This window comes from Pan troglodytes, chromosome 11 (assembly GCF_028858775.2).
Source record: "Pan troglodytes isolate AG18354 chromosome 11, NHGRI_mPanTro3-v2.0_pri, whole genome shotgun sequence".
Classification (NCBI taxonomy): Eukaryota; Metazoa; Chordata; class Mammalia; order Primates; family Hominidae; genus Pan; species Pan troglodytes.
Window position 1 is genome coordinate 112,928,115 of NC_072409.2, and position 19,078 is coordinate 112,947,192.

General features: G+C 40.6%; 1 pseudogene; it reads left to right on the forward strand.

Annotated features, from left to right (window-relative positions):
• The window catches only part of LOC100614879 (histone-arginine methyltransferase CARM1-like), a 267,533-nt pseudogene that overhangs the window by 173,036 nt on the left and 75,419 nt on the right, over window positions 1–19,078 (forward strand).

Genomic DNA, 19,078 nt, shown 5'->3' on the forward strand with positions numbered 1-19,078 from the left:
CATGTCTTAACCATGCCCCACTTCTACCTCTAATACTCACATCATGCTCCTGATGCAATTTACTGCCTTCCTTATGCAACTGGCTCTATCATTCTTAGATGCCTTTGTCCATACTTCCTGGAGCTCCTGCATTTCCCATCATTTAAATGGCACAATATTGACTCACTTTTCAATTTCCAGTACCCAGGTCACCTCAATGAAATCTTTCCAGACCCTGCGGTAAAGTAGCCTCTTTGTCCTTCTGCTCACACTGTGCCCTTATATAATTCTATTATTGTCACTGTAGCACATGATTGTACTTCTTTATTAATGCCTATTCCTCCTCCCAGACAGTCCTGCTCTATTCATCTTTGCATTCTCAGCACCTGGCAGTGCTTGGCACATTGGTGAATGAATGAAGGAGTGTTTAAGGATCTAGAGCTGAGTGATCATGCTCAGGTCTAAAGCAGGGTTAATTGTGAGGAGATAAGCTAAGCATGATCACATGTTTTGAATATTCCCTAATTAGAGAGGAAAATAGTTACAGAACTGGTAGAAGGGTGGTTAAAAGGTTGGTAATAAGTTTTTCTGTCCTCTGCCAGAAGACCAAGCAAAATGTGCTCATAAGCATTAATTCTGCATTATTTAAATACAGGCAACCCTCTGGGTGCAAGCAAGTTTCACCGCACAGCAGATGTAGAGTTCTGTCTTAGGAGGAGCTATCACTGCAGAATTTTCCCGCCATAATGAAAGTGCTAAGTATCTGAACAAGATTTAAGTCCAAGCTGCAAAGGCCATAAAAGGATGTCTTCTGTAGTCCTTGAGATGCTTTGGACATTTTCTTCTCTGATAAAAGCTGGAGTAGGAGATGCGATGCACTGCAAAAGTCTGTGCAGCCTCCTCTTTCTGTTACTGCCCAGAAGTTGCTCAGTTAACCTGTCAGTCCATAGTTCGGATATTGGAAAATCTGGATACTGGATGCAGTCTATGGGGGTTGGCAACCTGTGGCAGCCAACAGTGATGATGAAGCACATGATACTGGGCCCGAGCCTGAGCCACATGTGGTTTTGGGCTGTCTAGTGAGCTGACTAAAGATGGAATAAAATGAGGGCAGGAAGGAGTGATGGCTGTGGAAGTAGGACACAGAACATAGGAATATGAGGCATACAACAATAACAGGTATTGCAATTCAGAGCAGCCACTGATGTGCTCAAAAAATAAAGAAGAATTAGTAAATAATAACTGATATCACTTGAGGAACCAATTGTGGGATAATCAAAACCTTCATATTTGAAGACAATTATAAAAAGCCGGAGTGAAAAATAAGACTAAATGTGGCCAGTATTACTCTAGTCTGAATAGAACAAATAATAATTTAGAATTGAAGTTGAGACAACGATAGACTGGATTAAGAAAATGTGGCACATATACACCATGGAATACTATGCAGCCATAAAAAATGATGAGTTCATGTCCTTTGTAGGGACAGGGATGAAATTGGAAATCATCATTCTCAGTAAACTATCGCAAGAACAAAAAACCAAACACCGCATATTCTCACTCATAGGTGGGAATTGAACAATGAGAACACATGGACACAGGAAGGGGAACATCACACTCCGGGGACTGTTGTGGGGTGGGGGGAGGGGGGAGGGATAGCATTGGGAGATATAGCTAATGCTAAATGACGAGTTAATGGGTGCAGTACACCAACATGGCACATGTATACATATGTAACAAGCCTGCACATTGTGCACATGTACCCTAAAACTTAAAGTATAATAATAATAAAATAAAATAAAAAAATAATTGAAGTTGAGAGAGTGGCTAATAGTTTAGGATTCAACTTAGATAATTTAAAAAATCTCATCTCTGATTCTCAGCCTCCTTATCTACAAAATGGAGAAAATAATCATTGTTATCACAAATTTAAAAGGTAATGCCTACACAGTACTCAACAGGCATAGCATATAATAAGTATACAAGAAGTAGTAGATACAATAGGTCCTTCATATTCGTGTGCTCTGTTTCTGTGGGTTCTACGTCATGGATACAGCCAACTGTGGAACAAAAATACTTGGAAAAAAGATGGGTTGTTGTGTCTGTACTGAACATGTATGGACACTTTTTTCTTGTCATTATTCCCTAAACAATATAGTACAACAACTATTTACATAGCACTTACATTGCACTAGGTATTATAAGTAATCTAGAGACTCCTTAAGGTATTCAGGAGGATGTGCATATGTCACATGCAAATACCACACTATTTTATATAAGGGACTTGAGCATCCAAGGATTTGGGTATCCAAGGGGATTCCTGGAACAAATTCCCCATGTATACCAACAGATGACTGTATTTATTTTTGCTCTTTTATTCAAGGGTAATTTTGTTTCATGCTTTCATAAGGATCTATATATTCCTTGTTAATTTTAACCTACTAAATCCAAATGAATAGTTTTGAATCTACTTGGAGCTATGTAAGCCCTGTCCAAGTACTTTGCAGGATTTCTTTGCCCAGGAAGCCACAAGAACATGTAATTAAAATAATTCAGAAAGCAAAATGATAACTCTTTCTTTCTAATATTTTTAAAACTTTTCTTACCAATAAATTCCCAGGACATTTGGCCACGATTACATGGACCAGTTGTTGACTTTTCCCAGTTAGTCCTGCCAGGGATTTCGTACTATTTTCGGGTGCCACTATGTATAAGCCAAAAAAGAGCCATGTCTACCATCACTGCCTGTGTATCCAACAGGGAGCTGAGGATGAATTCCCTCTCTAGAAGGTAATTGTCCACAAGACGTAACTGGATGGTAATATAGGGAGAATATGGCAAGGTCAAAAGAAAGTCATCCTTTGAAAGATTCTTAATTTAACTAGGTTGGAGAGGACTTATGCTGGTATAAGGTGGCTTCTCAGCAAGGTAACAGATTTTTACCATGTTTTCTGGATCATGAATCTGTCCTCTATTTGTGGTAGTGAGGGATATTTTCATTCCTCAGTTTGTTCAATAAAGATTTAGTGAGTGTCTCTACTGTGCACCAGATCCTGTACTACATTCAGATTCAATAGTGAGAAACAGATGGGGTCTCTCCTTTAATGAAGATTACTATCCAGGAGAGAGAGCAGATATTAATCAAATAATCACTCATTACATGAAAAATTATAATTCTGGTGAATTTATGAAGAAAGAGTATGAAGAGATGCTGATAAGAAAGTATACAACAGGAGGACCTAGCATGGTGGGACAGCAAAGACCAGGGGAGATGTTTGTGACTTAGCCAAGACGACATCTCCCCACCTCCTTGCACCTACATGCATGGCCAATGGAACGTAAGAGGAAGTGATGAGTGTCACTTCTGGGCCAAGGTGGTTAATGGTCCAGCATACTTTCCCTACACTGATGATTAAAAGATGGAGGTGTTTGTGACCTTAAGGATGAGTTGGTTTAACAGCCAGGGTCCCTGCAGGAGACAGACAGCACACATGACAGGGTGTATTAGGGTTCTCTGAGAGGGACAGAGCTAATTGGAAATATATCCATATCTATATCTATATAATCTACCTATGTATCTATGCATCTATCTATCTATGTATCTATCTATGTATCTATCTATCTAAAAGGGAGTTTATTAAGTATTAACTTACATGATCACAAGGTCCCACAAGAGGCTCTCTGCAAGCTGAGGAGCAAGGAGAGCCAGTCTGAGTCCCAAAACTGAAGAACTTGGAGTCTGATGTCCAAGGGCAGGAAGCATCCAGCACAGGAGAAAGACGTAGGCTGGGGGGCTAGGCCAGTCTCTCCTTTTCAAGTTTTTCTGGCTACTTTATATTTGCTGGAAGCTGATTAGATTGTGCCTACCAGATTAGGGGTGAATCCACCTTCACCAGACCACTGACTCAAATGTTAATATCTTTTGGCAACACCCACACAGACACACCCAGGATGAATACTTTGTATTCTTCAAGCAAGTTCACACTCAGTGTTAACCATCACACAGGGTGTTTTATGAGAGTTAAAAATAACATGACTATTTACAAAGATGTAGGCAGAGTTAGGAGAATAAAGGAGGGATAGTGAAGCACTCTGTTACCAGCAAGAACGTGGAGCTGTTATTCTATCTGGACCTAAAGGTAGTTACTGGAAATGTGACATAATATCAGAGCTGTAAGACATGGGAGCCCAACAGGAACTGTGACTTCAGTAAAGTCACAATCCATGGAGACACAGAAGAAAGGGAGCCAAAAGAATAAATAATCTGACCTCACTGTCCTCACCCCCTCTGATCTCCTATTGTCATTTCTCTTGACGTATCCCAACTAGAATCCAGTGGCAAGGAAGGCCATTGTAACAGTCTATATAGATCAGGCTCCTGCCAAAGACCAGGATGAGAAGAGTGGAGGATAGATCTGGAGAAGCAAATAGAAAATATCCAGCACAATAGTCACTGAGTAGGTGAAAGAAAATGACCGCAGACTGAAAGCAGATTGTGCGTAATGGAGAGCATAGCAAGCAAAAGGAACAGTATGTACTAAGGCCTGTGGCAGGAATGAGCCTAAAGTCTTCTAAGAAGGCCTGTGTTCAGGCACGAAGACCTGGCGGAAGGCTACCTCAGCTAGTCAGAAGGGTGATCGTGTTCCAATGATAGTCAAGGAAGAAGAGTAGAGATCATGAAGATCAAGAGTGAAAAGTGTCAGATGCATGGGGTGACTTGGAGGCCAAGAAATAAGAAAGAGGCCCGAATGCAGAAGACATGGAAGGTTGAGTGAAACATCATAGGCTGTGAATCTTGAATAAGGCAAGGGCATCCCGAGCTCAACCTCTTTGGGTGCTGCCTTGTGATGCAAGAGCATTCCCGGAGTCCAAATGTTAGACAAAAGTCATAGGCCTTTTCCAAAGATATTTCAAAGTGATGTTGGAATTAAAAGACTGCTATCTTGGGCCATCCCATTCAGCCATTTAGGCAACAAGTATTTATTAATGGTTTTTATATTTCCTACTGTGCTCACTAGGTTCTGAGAGGTGATGTGATTCCTGTCTTTGGTAAGCTCACAGGCTAAGCAGGAAAGACAACCATGTAAAGAACTACTTGTCATATCCTGTGAGAAGTGCTGTTAGAGAGTGACATGCAAAGGTGCCAGAGGGCCCAGCCTACCCTGACTGGGGAATCAGGGAACGCATCCCTGAGTTATGAGATTTGAGCTAGGTCTGGAAGGATGTTTCCCAGGTAGAAAAATGAGAGGAGGGAATGTTATCTAGGGGAAATGTATTGATCAGTGGATGCCAACTACTACTAAAATGATCCCCAAATTTCAGTTGTTTATCATAATAAAATTTATTTCTTGCTCATGACATGTCCAGTGCGTTCTGAGTGGCTCTTCCCAAAGTGGTGATCCAGAGATTCAGGCTGTTTTCATCTTCAGTGCAGGGAATGTATGCTGGAACTTTAGCCACCTTGGTCCAGAAGTGACACTCATCACTTCGCCTCACATTCCACTGGCCATGCAAGTAGATGCAAAGGGGTGGAGAGATGTAGTCTTGGGTAGGCAGCTGCTTCCCGGCAGCTGCATTCTGAGAGAGCGTGAACATTTGGTATGGGGTAATGGCTCCCACTGCCACAGAGAATTGCTCATGAGGGAGCACAGAATGAAGTAAAGGGACATGATTCCTAGCCCAGGGTGTGTGTGGAAGAAGGGAGAGAAGTACAAAAGAAGAGGCCAGAAAGGTCAGTCATTACTGGATGGCTCAGGACTAAGGACAACGTACCAGAGAGACCTTCTCCTTCTTCTCCTCCGGATGTGTGGAACTATTAGAAGTGTGACATGGCCAGATATGCATCTCTTCACAGTTTCACTCATTTCTTTTTTTTTTTTTCTGCACAAAAAGAGAGCAAGAGTGGTGCAAAGAGCTAAACGCTGGATTTTCATCCCAATTCTGCCAATGCTACCTACTTGGGCTGGCTACTTAGTATCTCTGAGCCTCAGCTTATCAATAAAATGGGCACAAAACTATATGTACTCTGTATTCCCGAGAGGCATGAGGATCTGATAGATAATGTCAGGCAAACATCCTTTGGAAACTGTAAACTGCTCTACATATACAAGGATATTTAGTTACTCTATTTTGCCTCTGCCTGAGGGGAGATATTTTTTCCCAGAGCATGAAAGTATAACTTAATGTCTGCCAAGTTCCTGAAATATATCCACTTCTGTGATGATCTACCAATGGTAGAATAAGAAATGAGCTCAATATTATCTCTATAAGAACAAATAAATACAATTAGATGCAGCTCCAATGCTTTCTAAGGTGCTACGTAAGAAAGCATAATGGAATTACCCATGTTAATGACTTTTCTTCTTCCACAGTCTTGGAAACCACAGGTGGAAAGGGCTGAGGTGGTGTATTTCCATTAGAGCCTAAATATTTGCTTTGACTATTAGTTTTTTTTTTCCCCACAGAATTTATCCCTGGTCCTCCAAGGCTTTGTTTTCCAAAGCTGCATGGCTTATGTAGAGAAGGGGAGATGTCCCTCTACCTCCTCACTGTCTCTTCCCATTGCATGACTGAAAATTTACTTGTCAAGATTTTTTAATATCCACATAAGTGGGCAGCAGATGGACTTATCTGGACAGTGCTAGCAAAGGATTGGATTCTTTTTCAAGGCCTAACTCTGTTTTGAAATAGCCAAATGATTAAAGTTACTTTGGCTTTTGCATTTTTAGAAAATTTTCTCAACTTATGATTTGTCACTACTTCTCTAGATATGGCCTAGGCCTGTTAAAGTATCTTTTTACCAAATGGACCAATTTTCCAAAAGCCTAACCAACCACATAAGGCTCCCTCCCATCTCTGTCTCTTTTTCTTTCTCCCTGTTTCCTTTCCCCCATCTCTCTGCTAATGGTAAGATGTTCCTTTAGTTTTTAGTCTGCAGCATCACGAGAACTGGAAAACACTGCTCTAAGATGTGCTTCGTGCCATTTTAATACATTAGATAAAGAACTTCATTTACACATTTCCAGGGCACCTGTTCCCAGAGCATCCAGGTGCAATTTCCATTGTCTCTTAACTTTGCATCCATACCTTGGGCTGAACTTGAAATCTAGGGTGTTGTACTTGTAATTGAAGAAAGTTCTAGAAAGTTTCTTCTGAATGTAGTACATTTTTCTTTGGGACCATGGATTGCATTCTCCAACTTAACAGCCTCCATTTCTTAAATGGCAGTTGTGAGTGTTCTTGTAACAGACCGTGGCCACATGAAGATGATGTATTTCCTGGGGAGGATGAGGAAAAGAGAATACTAAAATTTCTAGAAGTATGGACAGCCTGATAGCCAATTTTGGAGCCTGGATGACATTTTAAATTGGTAATGCTCCTAATTACCCAAACCCTAGGAAACTGTATGGAATACAGCCACAGCTCCAGATTAATATAAGTGAGCACTGTGAACCCATTACTAACAGCATGTTCTCTTAGAATAATGGCACAGTATCTGTGTCATCACAGTGTGATATTGCAGTTAAAATGCACACACACACACACACACACACACACACACACACCCCTTAATATTTCTTTTTTTTTGGCAAATTTTTCGTGCTATAATTTTTTTTAACTTTTCTAAATTTTCCAACAAAACATGTTACTTTGTTTCCTTGTCAACCGTTGTCTAATTGGTATTGCTGTGTTGAAATGTCAGTTTTATAGAAGATGAATGTCAGCAAGCGATGTATTATAATACAAAACATGAGCATGAAGGCAAACATGTTCAGAGTCAACTCTTAGCCTCCCTATTTATTGCCAGCTGAACTTGAGGTGATTGTTCGATGTCTCCGATTTTCAGGGTTTATTTCTTTTCCTATTACATCGGCATAATAATGTTGTCTATTCATATTGTTATTGTGAGGAGGTAAAGCCAAGGAAAATGTCTTGTTCAAAGCTAGTGCCAAAAGATGCTGAGACTAAAAGGCATCAATGAGACAGAAATACAGTAACTTGAAATTTCAATGATCAGGCTGAGATTCAGGCCTTAGCTCCAGCAGTGCTTGCGGAGGGGGTTTGACCACATACCATCCACCCCTTGCATGCAGGGTTAAGTGTTGGCCTTTTTATGCCAGTAAATGGTGGTTTTCTTGATCTAAGATCCAGGTCTGAACACAGAGAGTGGAAGACAAATTTCATCACTTCACTACCTTCATCTGCTCCTACCCTCCATAGAAACCTCCCCAGCTTTATGGAGAGGGCCTGGTATAAAAGCGCACCCTTCATTTTTGAATTTTTCAAGACTATCTTCAGTGATTTCTAAACCTAGGTATATCATTCCAAAAGTTATTTGCCACAGTTTTCATTTGTTTATGCTGATAGAATTGGTGGAGCAAGCCCATTTGTGACACTACTTCTCTTGGCCCTAAGCATCCTCAAAGCAATCCATGTTACAAAGAAACTATAATAATAGCAATAATTTGTGAAACACCAATTATGTGCCAAGTGCTTTGCATACTTTCATATTATTTAATCTCTATATCCAATTCTAAGAGTGTTTGTTATTAACCCCATTTAACATGTGAGAAAAACAAGTCTCACAAAGATTCATAACCTTGCCAAGGTAAGGCCACTAGAAACATCAAAGCTAGTGTTATTATAATAAGTCTGACCTCAACACCCAAAGCTGGCTTTGTGCCAGTAGCCAAGCCCTTGTTTGTGTTTTCACACTTTTTTTTTTTTTGTCTTCTTTCCTTTTAGGTGGTTCTAGATGTTGGTTGTGGATCAGGAATCCTGTCATTTTTTGCTGTACAGGCTGGAGCTAGGAGAGTTTATGCAGTTGAAGCCAGTTCAGTACAGTAGCACAGTATGCTGAGGTAAGTGGTTGTATTTTTTTTTTTTTTTTTTTTTTGAGACGGAGTCTGGCTCTGTCACCCAGGCTGGACTGCAGTGGCGCGATCTAGGCTCACTGCAAGTTCCACCTCCTGGGTTCATGCCATTCTCCTGCCTCAGCCTCCCGAGTAGCTGGGACTACAGGGGCCCACCACTACGCCCGGCTAATTTTTTGTATTTTTTTTTTTTTTAGTAGAGACAGGGTTTCACTGTGTTAGCCAGGATGGTCGCGATCTCCTGACCTCGTGATCCACCCGCCTCAGCCTCCCAGAGTGCTGGGATTACAGGCGTGAGCCACGGTGCCCAGCCAGTGGTTGTATTTTTAAGGCAGTTACCAAGTGGGTCTTTAGTATACCTCAGGGTACCCAGTGATGGAGTCTTCCAGGTAGGTCATTTAGAATAATTTATTTTTTTTAACCAGTGATATGGTTTGGCTATGTCTACACCCCAATCTCATCTTGAATTGTAGTTCCCTTTATTGCCATGTGTTGTAGGAGGGACCCGGTGGGAGATAACTGAGTCATGGGAGCAGTTTTCTCCATACTGTTTCATGGTAGTGAATAAGTCTCACGAGAGCTGATGATTTTATAATGGGAAACCCCTTTTGCTTGGCTCTCGTTCTCTCTTGTCTGCCACCATGTAAGACGTGCTTTTTGCCTTCCACCATGATTGTGAGGCCTCCCCAGCTACATGGAACTGTGAGTCCATTAAACTCCTTTTTCTTTATAAATTATGCAGGCTTAGGTATGTCTTTATCAGCAGTGTGAAAATGGACTAATAAAACCAGTTTCTAATTTTTGCTGTATTGGAATGTTACTGCCAATCAAGCCTGATTTCCCTGTAGTGATTGATATGAAAAAATTAATTTTTTTAATTGTCATGATACTGAAATTGTAGCAAAACCTTCTCCCTTCCCATCCACTGGGTGGCAGATGGTGCTGGGGCAGAGGAAGGGAGACATGAATGTTTTCTTTAATTATCCGGGTGAGGAGTAATGTTTAACTGCAGCTAGATTTATTTTTTTCTTTTTAAGTGCTGTAATGACAATAGCTGCACCATTCACTTTAAATTTTGCTTTTGGTTTAAGGGGCTGTTGCTACACGGTTGTAGTAAGAGGAAGAGGCAGGTGTCTGTGTTTCGAGGAGCTTTTTAAGATTTCAGGTTCTGATTGGAGGAGAGGGAGAAGATTTGTTTTAAATGTAGTGCTCTATTATCATTATGAAATGTGTACAAATATTATAAAATAAATCAAAGTCAAGAGTCAGGTAATAATGGCTTTCAGTAATATTTGGATGTAATAATAACCCAAACTGCAGAAATTGGATATGTGTGCACCCGTGTGAATAGGGTAATGCACTTGTCATTCATACCTGGAGGAGGCCTGAATTTTAATGAGGGATAGGATGACAGATAGAGAGAAAAGCTTGGCTGCTGCTTCAGATGAGCATCATGAAACCCTCCTCCAGGCCCGGACAACTGGTACCTCTGAGTGATGGTTGGTTTTGACGTAAGTGAGCAAAGAGGAACCAAGAGACAAGTAGACAACTCTGGCATGTTTGGAGGGAAAGATTGTCAGAGCCTAATGGATGGGTAGGTTGTTGTATTCTCTTTTCTGCTTCCAGCAAGTCCTGAAGAAAATATTTTCAGTCATTTGTTTCTTTACTAATTCTTAAATGTCATTTTTATTAAATATTGACTACACTGCAAATAATATTTGTAAATATATATAGTGTAAAGAATAACAATACAAAGAATGTGTGCCTACTTCCTGTTTTAAGAAATAGACCATTAGCATTTTCTTTAAAGGCCCGTGTACCTTGTCCTGATCGCATTACTTTTTTGCCCTGAACAGAGGTAGTCACTACTGTGAATTTTTCTTTATTGTTCTCTTATTCTTTATACTTTTACCACATATATTTCTATTCCTAAAAACATATCACTTATGAACTTTCCATGAATGGGCTCATAATGTATGCATTCTCCTGCAATTTGCTTTTTTTTCACCCAACATCGTGTTCCTGAGGGCCATATTTGTTGATGCATACAGCTGTTGTTTATACATTTTCAGTGCTATAGAGTGTCTCGTGATATGATATGCCTCAAGTTTTTAGTTCTGTTGGCAGACTTTGGATGGCTTCCATTATAAAAGTATTATTATGAATATTTTTGCACACAGTCTCCACTGCGTCTCTGCTGAAGTTTCTCAGGCATACACAGGAGTGGAATTGTTGGGTCATAGGGTGTGCATACCTTCGACTTTGCTATATAATGCCAAATTGTTTTCCAAAGTGGCTGTGCCAGTTTTTATTCCCTCCAGCAGTATATGGGTGCCATTGTTCCATGTCTTTGTTAGCACTTTGATATTGTCAGACTTTGAAATTTTTGCCAATCTGGTGGTTATGACAGGATCTTTGTGGTTTTGTTTTTTCCACTTGCTTATGACTTTGAACATATTTGCAAGTATTTTGGCCATTTGTGCTTTCTCTTCAGTAAAATGCCTATTCAGGTTTTTGACAATTTTTCTTTTGAATTGTTTGTCTAATTCTAATTTATTTGTAGGAACGAATTCTATTTTCTAGGTATTAATCCTATGTCAGTTATGTATGTAGCAAATATCTTCTCCCAGTTTGTACCTTACATTTTCACTGTCCTAATGGCCCTAGTAAGCTTTAGATAGAGAGGTCTAAAAAAGAATAGAGAAGAGGAGGATAAAAATATGTAGAGAGAACTTCATAGATAACAACGCCTCTGCTTAGATATTAGTAGATTTTAAAACGAAATTTTAAGGTGAGGGGTTGTTTAGAACTTTGTTTTTGGTGCTGCTTATTCATTTATTCATATCTTTACTCAATTGCACTCTACATTTCTGTTGTTGGGCAATACAGGAGAAAAAGTAATAATCAAGGTCTCTTCCTGTATTCAAAGAGATTTGATTTTTAATAAGGTATTGATCCTGTTGTATCTTATACAAGAGACCAAAAAATAAAATAAAAGAGTGGAGTAAATAATTTGGGAGTTTTCTTTCCTTCATATAGTTTGTTTTTCATATATTTTAAAGTGGTTGGAGGTACTTTAGTTACTTTTACAACCTTAAACATCTAATATCCTTGGATATAGTACTTTAAGGAAAAAGAGGAAGAAATTAGCTAGAGATATTCTCACCTTTCTGAGCCATAATCCTGTCTCCAGCCATAGCAGGTGCAAGTACACTGTGACTGTGCCTGTGAATAGCCATTGTACTCCAGCGTCAGCAACATAGCAAATCCCTATCTCTAATAAGCAAATAAAGAAATAAAAATAGCTCAAAGACTACTCAAATTCCCTTTCCCTAGCTTCACCTATTGTTTACATTTCACCCCGTTTGCTTTATCATTTGTTCTAGTTTGTCTTCCCACCACATGCAAACATACATTAATATTAATATGTATACAGATATGTATATGATCACACACGTTTATGAACATATACACACATTTATATGAACATGAATGTATATATGAAAAATACACACATGTATATGAACACATGAGCACACGTGTATGTATATGAACACACATGTAAGTATATGAACATATATACATGTATGTATATGAAAACATACATATATGTCCAGAGATATAGAGACACACGCTTTTTCTACGGGTCAGTTATATATATCATAGCCATAGCCCTTTATCATTAAGCATTTCAGTGTGTATTTCCTAAAAACGAGGCTTTTCTCTTATATAACCAAAAGAGAACTTGATTTAAAGCTGAAAAAGAAGCCATATGATGACTTGCTCATTGAGTCTTTCAGTTTTGGTGGTAAAAGGTGTTTGGGGTGGTCCCAGCATGAGCAGGGAGACTGTCACCATGGTGCTGAGGTGAAAGGAGTCTATACTTAACTGCCTCTTCCCTTCCCTCACCTAGTATTTCTAGGAAGGCTTGATTTTTTGGGTAGGGGCAGTGGGGGGATGGAGTCTTGCTCTTTCACCCAGGTTGGAGTGCAGTGGCGCGATCTTGGCTCACTGCAAACTTTGCCTCCCAGGTTCAAGCGATTCTCCTGCCTCAGTCTCCTGGAGGCTTGATTTTTAAAACGTTAAAACCAAAGTTCTAATGAATTCCAAAGCATCGTAGTTTATCTTTGGTTTTAGCCTCTGTAGAGGATGTGTGTGTTACAGTAATCTTTCTTTTCTATGTACAACTGGGGCAGGTTGGGGACAGGGGTGGCTTTCCAAATGCTGTCAGGGACTGCTGGGAGCCCTTGAAATCCTCGCTCGCAAGTCTGTTTTGCTCCCGAGGCTTCCCCTGCATGTGGTCCTAAGAACAGGCTGGTTAAAAATGTATTCGGCACCAAGGATGATTAGAATCTTCTCAGAGTGTGGATTTAACAACAGACTGGTCCCTCCTGAAATCCATGGCCTCTACTCTGCCCATCACTCCTGCGTGGGTGTCATGAGATGCTCCCCAGGGACCAAGACCCTTTCACCTTGTGGAGGACGATCTGTACCAGCTAGTGGTTTTTGCTTCTCACACCAACACTCATCTGTACAGTTTGTGGGTGGCAAAATGCGACTGTGAACAGCACGGAAAAGAATTTTACTCTAAGAATAGGCTGATCTAGCAGCACAGCACACAGTGCATGGTGCTCCTTTCGACCTTTTCATTATTTGGTAATTGAACCAGCAGACATTTAATTCTTTTCTCTGGAGTCTTCATTAAATTTCTCGGGAAAGATAAAATTGCAACAAGAAAGAAAAATGTACAAATTTAACTACCATCTCCTGTCCCTGGATTCTTCTTCACACACCAGCCTTCTAGGCTTTAAGTAAATAAAATATTTTCAAATTGCATTGAATTCAACTTCAGTTTCACTTAGTAGAACAGCCTGATTTTGTAAGGGTTGGTCCTTGGTAGGCAGGCTGATGCCAACGACTTCTTATCTATACGGTATGCACGTACATGTTTTTGCAGGAGTGGTCACAAGGTTGGCAAGGTGTGGCTACGTGCTCTCACTGTGGGTCCCATGTGACATTTCTGGGTCAGTAAAAAGATATCATTCCTGTTTAAGGAACAGGGCAGGACTAAAGTTCTCCCGTGGGTCTCCAAGCTGTGAACCTTCCCACCTCAAGCTGGAAGCTATCTCTTGCTCCTTTTTTCCTTTTCTTGTATACAAAACATAAAGCAAAGTCCCTGAGATTATAGAGAGCAAATGGAAAAGAAGTAAGCATTCATCAAATCTATACAAGTATAAAATCGAGAAAAGGGAATTCCTTAATTTAAATTTATACACAGATAGATGTTACATCTCTCTACCTAAATGAGAAACTCCTTTAAGGGCCACCAGGGTAATAGAAATTAAAGTGAGTGATTATTACTAGATTTTGGCGCTGTAATCAACTTAAACTTACAACAGAGTTCTCTGGCACTCAGATTTAACAATGTTCAGAATCATTATTGGGCCACTTTATAATTAGACATCACTAGTACACAGTTCCTAGATATGCCTCATTAGAATGATTTTTAAGGGTCAGACCAAGTGTTTCCAGATCATGGGGTGGTGGAAGTAAAGGCATATGGAAATGGAGCTGTTGTGACATTCCCTCTGTAAAGCAGCCCATCATCTTAAGCTGCTCTGTGCAATATGGTAGCCATCACACACATGTGGCTATTTAAATATAAATTAATTAACAATAAAATTTAAATTCCTAGCTGGGTGTAGTGGCTCACGCCTGTAATCTCAGCACTCTGGGAGGCTAAGGCGGGTGGATCACTTTAGGTCAGGCATTTGAGACCATCCTGGCCAACATGGCAAAACCTTGTCTCTACTACAAATACAAAAAATCAGGCGGATTGCCTGAGGTCAGGAGGTCGAGACCAATCTGGCCAACATGGTAAAACCCTGTCTGCACTAAAAATACAAAAAATTAGCTGGATGTGGTGGCATGTGCCTGCAATCCCAGCTACTTGGGAGGCTGAGGCAGGGGAATTGCTTGAATCAGGGAGGTGGAGGTTGCAGTGACCTGAGATCATGCCACTGTACTCCAGCCTGGGTGCAGAGTGAGACTCCACCTCAAAAAAAAAAAAAAAAAAAAAATAGCCATGTATGGTGGCAAGCACTTGTAGTCCCAGCTACTCGGGAGACTGAGGCATGAGAATCATTTGAACCCAGGAAGTAGGGGTTGCAGTGAGCCGAGATCACACCACTGCCCTCCAGTCTGGGTAACAAAGTGAGACTAAAACAAAATAAAAATGAAAGTAAAAAATTAAATTCCTTAGTCACCATAGCATTTCTAGTGCTCAGTAGCCACAAGTAGCTATTGGTTATTACATTGGACAGGAAAGATGTAGAATACGTTTCCATTGGCACAGAAAGTTCTACTGGGCAGCAATGATGGAGACCAGGAGTAGCCAAACTTCACCTTTCTGGCATGTGATGGCCATGATGATGGCTGTGTTCACTGTGAGGAATTGGTAGCTGTGGCCAGATTGGTCTGGCTTGACTTTAGGTGAGGCAGGCCTCCAACAATCCTCATTGGTGTGGACACTGTTTGTCTTCTCATTTATACATAAGATCTGTCATAGAGCAGCTTCTCTAGGAAACAGACTCAACGTGGAGGTTTGTAAGCAGGAAGTATATTGGGAAGAGCTCTCAGGAGCCTCACTTCTGGGGAAGTGAAGGAAGCAGGATAGATTGGCCGAGGGGAGAGTTAAGCTGCAATATAGTCATACTAAAGTACTCAGCCAATCGCACAGGGAGTTCTTGAGCTGGGGTGGCCCTTCAGAGTTGAACCACCTTGAGGCGGGGGACTTTATGTTCCACATTTTTTTAATGCACACACACTGAGGAAGAAGTGTGACCTTGGGTAAGGTGGCTCTCCTGGGCAGCACTTAGAACATGACTCACCTGAGAGCCATCATCTGCCAATATTCCCAGCAGTTGGGGAAATGGGTGCCTTGGTCCAGAAGCAAGGATTTGTCTGGTATGCCACAGCATGTGCTTCAAGATCCAGGATTCTGACTTTGGGCTACCAACAGGAAGCTGATAGAGGATAAAGAAAAGATGACAGTAAATCAAAGGAAAAGAGTTAGAATGAGGGAGACAGCAGGATGATACCAAAAGCTTAGGAAAAGCCACAAGGCGACAGGGTGTGAGTCCTTTAGTTGTAAGCAAAAGCTTTCTAGAAATTGAATACATCACCTGATCCAATGTAGTCTGTATTATTCTAAGCCCTGGGAGGACATAGAGCACACAGCTTAAAATCCAGTTGGTTTTCAAACAATAAAATTCCTGACACACAGTGAATGCCAAGTGCCCATGAATGGCAGAGATGAAACATGGCATGTCTACACAATGAAACATTCCCATGAGCTGGGGTGGTTAGGGAATCCTTCAGAAAAGATATGTGACTTCAATTAGATCCTGAAGGATGAGAAGAAATTAAATGTTCCTCTTTTCATTTTTCACATCTTACTGCCAGCGATGAGATTTTTGAAAATGCTTAGGTTCCCATGGGGTTCCCCATCTTAAATGTGTTGATAATGTCTTCATCAATGCTTTGAAGGCCAATTATTGGAAAGGTACTTCTCATTTTCAATCTTGAACACTAGAAAAAGCATATACTTTGAAGTTTTTCTGTATGAATTTATCCTGATTTCAACTCCTTGAGCTAGGGTTTTTCTCCAATTTCTTAAGTGTCTCCAATTGCTAACTTCTCCTTCCTCCTCACTCTCCCACAGACACCAAATGCCTGAGTCACAAGATTCCATCCAGCCTGTCAACACTTTTTATTTTTGCACTGACAATGAAGTTAAAAGGTGGCAATAAGGAATCTGTTAAGGAAACAATAATAAGCATTTGGCAGAGCTGAAGTTTTTGAGTTTTGAAAGCATTTCCACATCTATAAACTCATAGATCTTCAGGAAGAGTCTGTGTGGTGCTTGGAGCAAACAATACCATCCCCACATTACAGTTAAGAAAGAACCTCAGAGAAGATAGCCATGAAGGTGGGACATGACTTGTGAAAACAATTCCTTGCTGCTTCCTTCTAGAATGTTCAGGTAAGCAGGAACTGGTGGTTCCCTTGAAAGTGAAGAAGTGAATGTGTTTGACTAGCACCTACCCCTGTAGATTGTTCATTCAGGAAGCAAGAGAAAAACCATCTTTCACTTAGCAAGCAACCTATTGTGAAGCACTTAAACATGGAGACAGTTCTACTACCCAAAGAGGAATCCTGCTCCATTGGCAAATTCAGCTAGTAACACATTTAGAGGAGGAGTTAAAGTAATCCATGTGGAATGTCCCCCTGTTTGCCATAAAGCCTTATCCAAGAAATAAAGAGCCTTCTCATAGCTAGATTGGTGATTGATGAGGAAAGAAGACAATTTGGGAGAGAATATCCATGTGTCTTCATCTCACTTGACATTCACATCCCTGTAGGGTAGATCCTGAATACCTTTGCAAGGATTCAAATTGAGGGTGGGTTCTGGAATCAGACAGTGTGAGGTTATATCCCTGCCCCTATGACCTAACGGCTGTGTGACCTTGACAAATGTATTACGTTTCCTATTGCTGCTGTAAAAAATTAATGCAAACAGTAGCTTAAAAAAATACAGTTGTATTACTTTACAACTCTGGAGGTCAGAAGTCAAAAATGGGTCTCATATGGCTAAAATGAAGGTGTTGCAGAAATCTGTTCTTTCTGGACGCTGTAGGGGAGAATCAGCTTCTTGCCTTTTCCAGCCTTTAGAGGTTGCCCACATTACTTGGACTGTGGCTACATCACTCTGACTTTTGCTTCCATTATCATATCTCCTTCTCTGATTCTGACCCTCCTGCCTCCCTCTTACAAGGACTCTTGTGACTGTTTTGGACCCTTCTAGATAATCTAAGATAATCTCCCCATTTCACCGTTTTTAATAACATCTGCAAAGTCCCTTTGATATGTAATATAACAATTCACAGTTTTCAGGAATCAGGATGTGGGCATCTTTGGGAAGCCATTATTTTGCCTGCTACACAAGTTACTTGACCTTTCCCAACCTTGTTTTTTTTAACCTATAAAACTGTAGATAACAATAGTCCCTCATAAAGATATTATAAGGATTGAATAAGAAAACCCATATAAAATTAGCACAGTGCCTGCCATTCTCTAGCTAGTGCTATTATTGTCATCACAGTTATCATCGACATTATTATGGGGCCCCATTTCATCCATATCTCTGTATAAATTAACCAAACAAATATCATGGAAGGGGGATCACTAGGCAACAGTGGGGAGGACAGGGCCAGGCAGGGCACATTTTTTTCAAGAGCATGTTGTTTCAATTGCATGTTGAAATGTCCTTTGTCACTGCTTTTTAAAACCCAGACATTACAGATGCTGAGGATGTACTTGTCTCCCAACTCTTCTTATAGGATCTAAAGACTTGGCAGGGCAGTGTCTTGAGCAGCTCTCTGGTATCCGATTCTCAGGAGAAATTCACAGTTGTTCCTAAGTTCTTTCTCCACTTGCTTCTTCCTTTGCTCACCCCAGTCTACTCAGTTCTCTTTGGTTGGTCTCAGTATTGGCAACTGTTCGGAAGGAACACAGCTCTTTAGCATCAGGGAGCAATGCAATGGCTCTCAAAGAGGTGTACTACAATCCCCTGAGGGGCTTTTAAAACACAGATTGCTGGGGCCCATCCCCAGAGTGTCTGACTCATTAAGTATGAGGAGTCACTTGAAAATTTGCATGTCTAATAATGATGCTTCTGGGATCACACTTTGAGAACCACTAGGATTATATAACACTGAAACTGAAACAACCCCTAAAAATCATTTACCACAGTGCTATTGAAAGATGCACCAAGAAGTCCCTTCTGGGACTAAGTTAGAGAGGTAAAGGAGCTTGAACTTCAACAGCAAGCCTACCTCCCCAAAAACCTCTATCATGAGAACAACACCCCTTCTATCTGTTTTACTTTTTGGGCTTCTGGATTAACTTTTGCTTGCAGAAGGAGATCAAGAAAAACTTTAGAAGCTGAGACCCGATTTCCTCAATTAACAGAGGGAGCCTAGAGAAGTTAAGTGGTTTGTCCAAACCCACAGTTGCTTTTCCTTTTTCTATAGTATCAGTGCCCCCAATATTCACTATTGAAACTTAATCTCCATTGTGATGGTATTAAGAGGTGGGGAAGACCTTTTAGGCAGTGATCAAGTCATGAGGGGTCTGCCTTTATGAACGTATTTGTACCCTAGAAA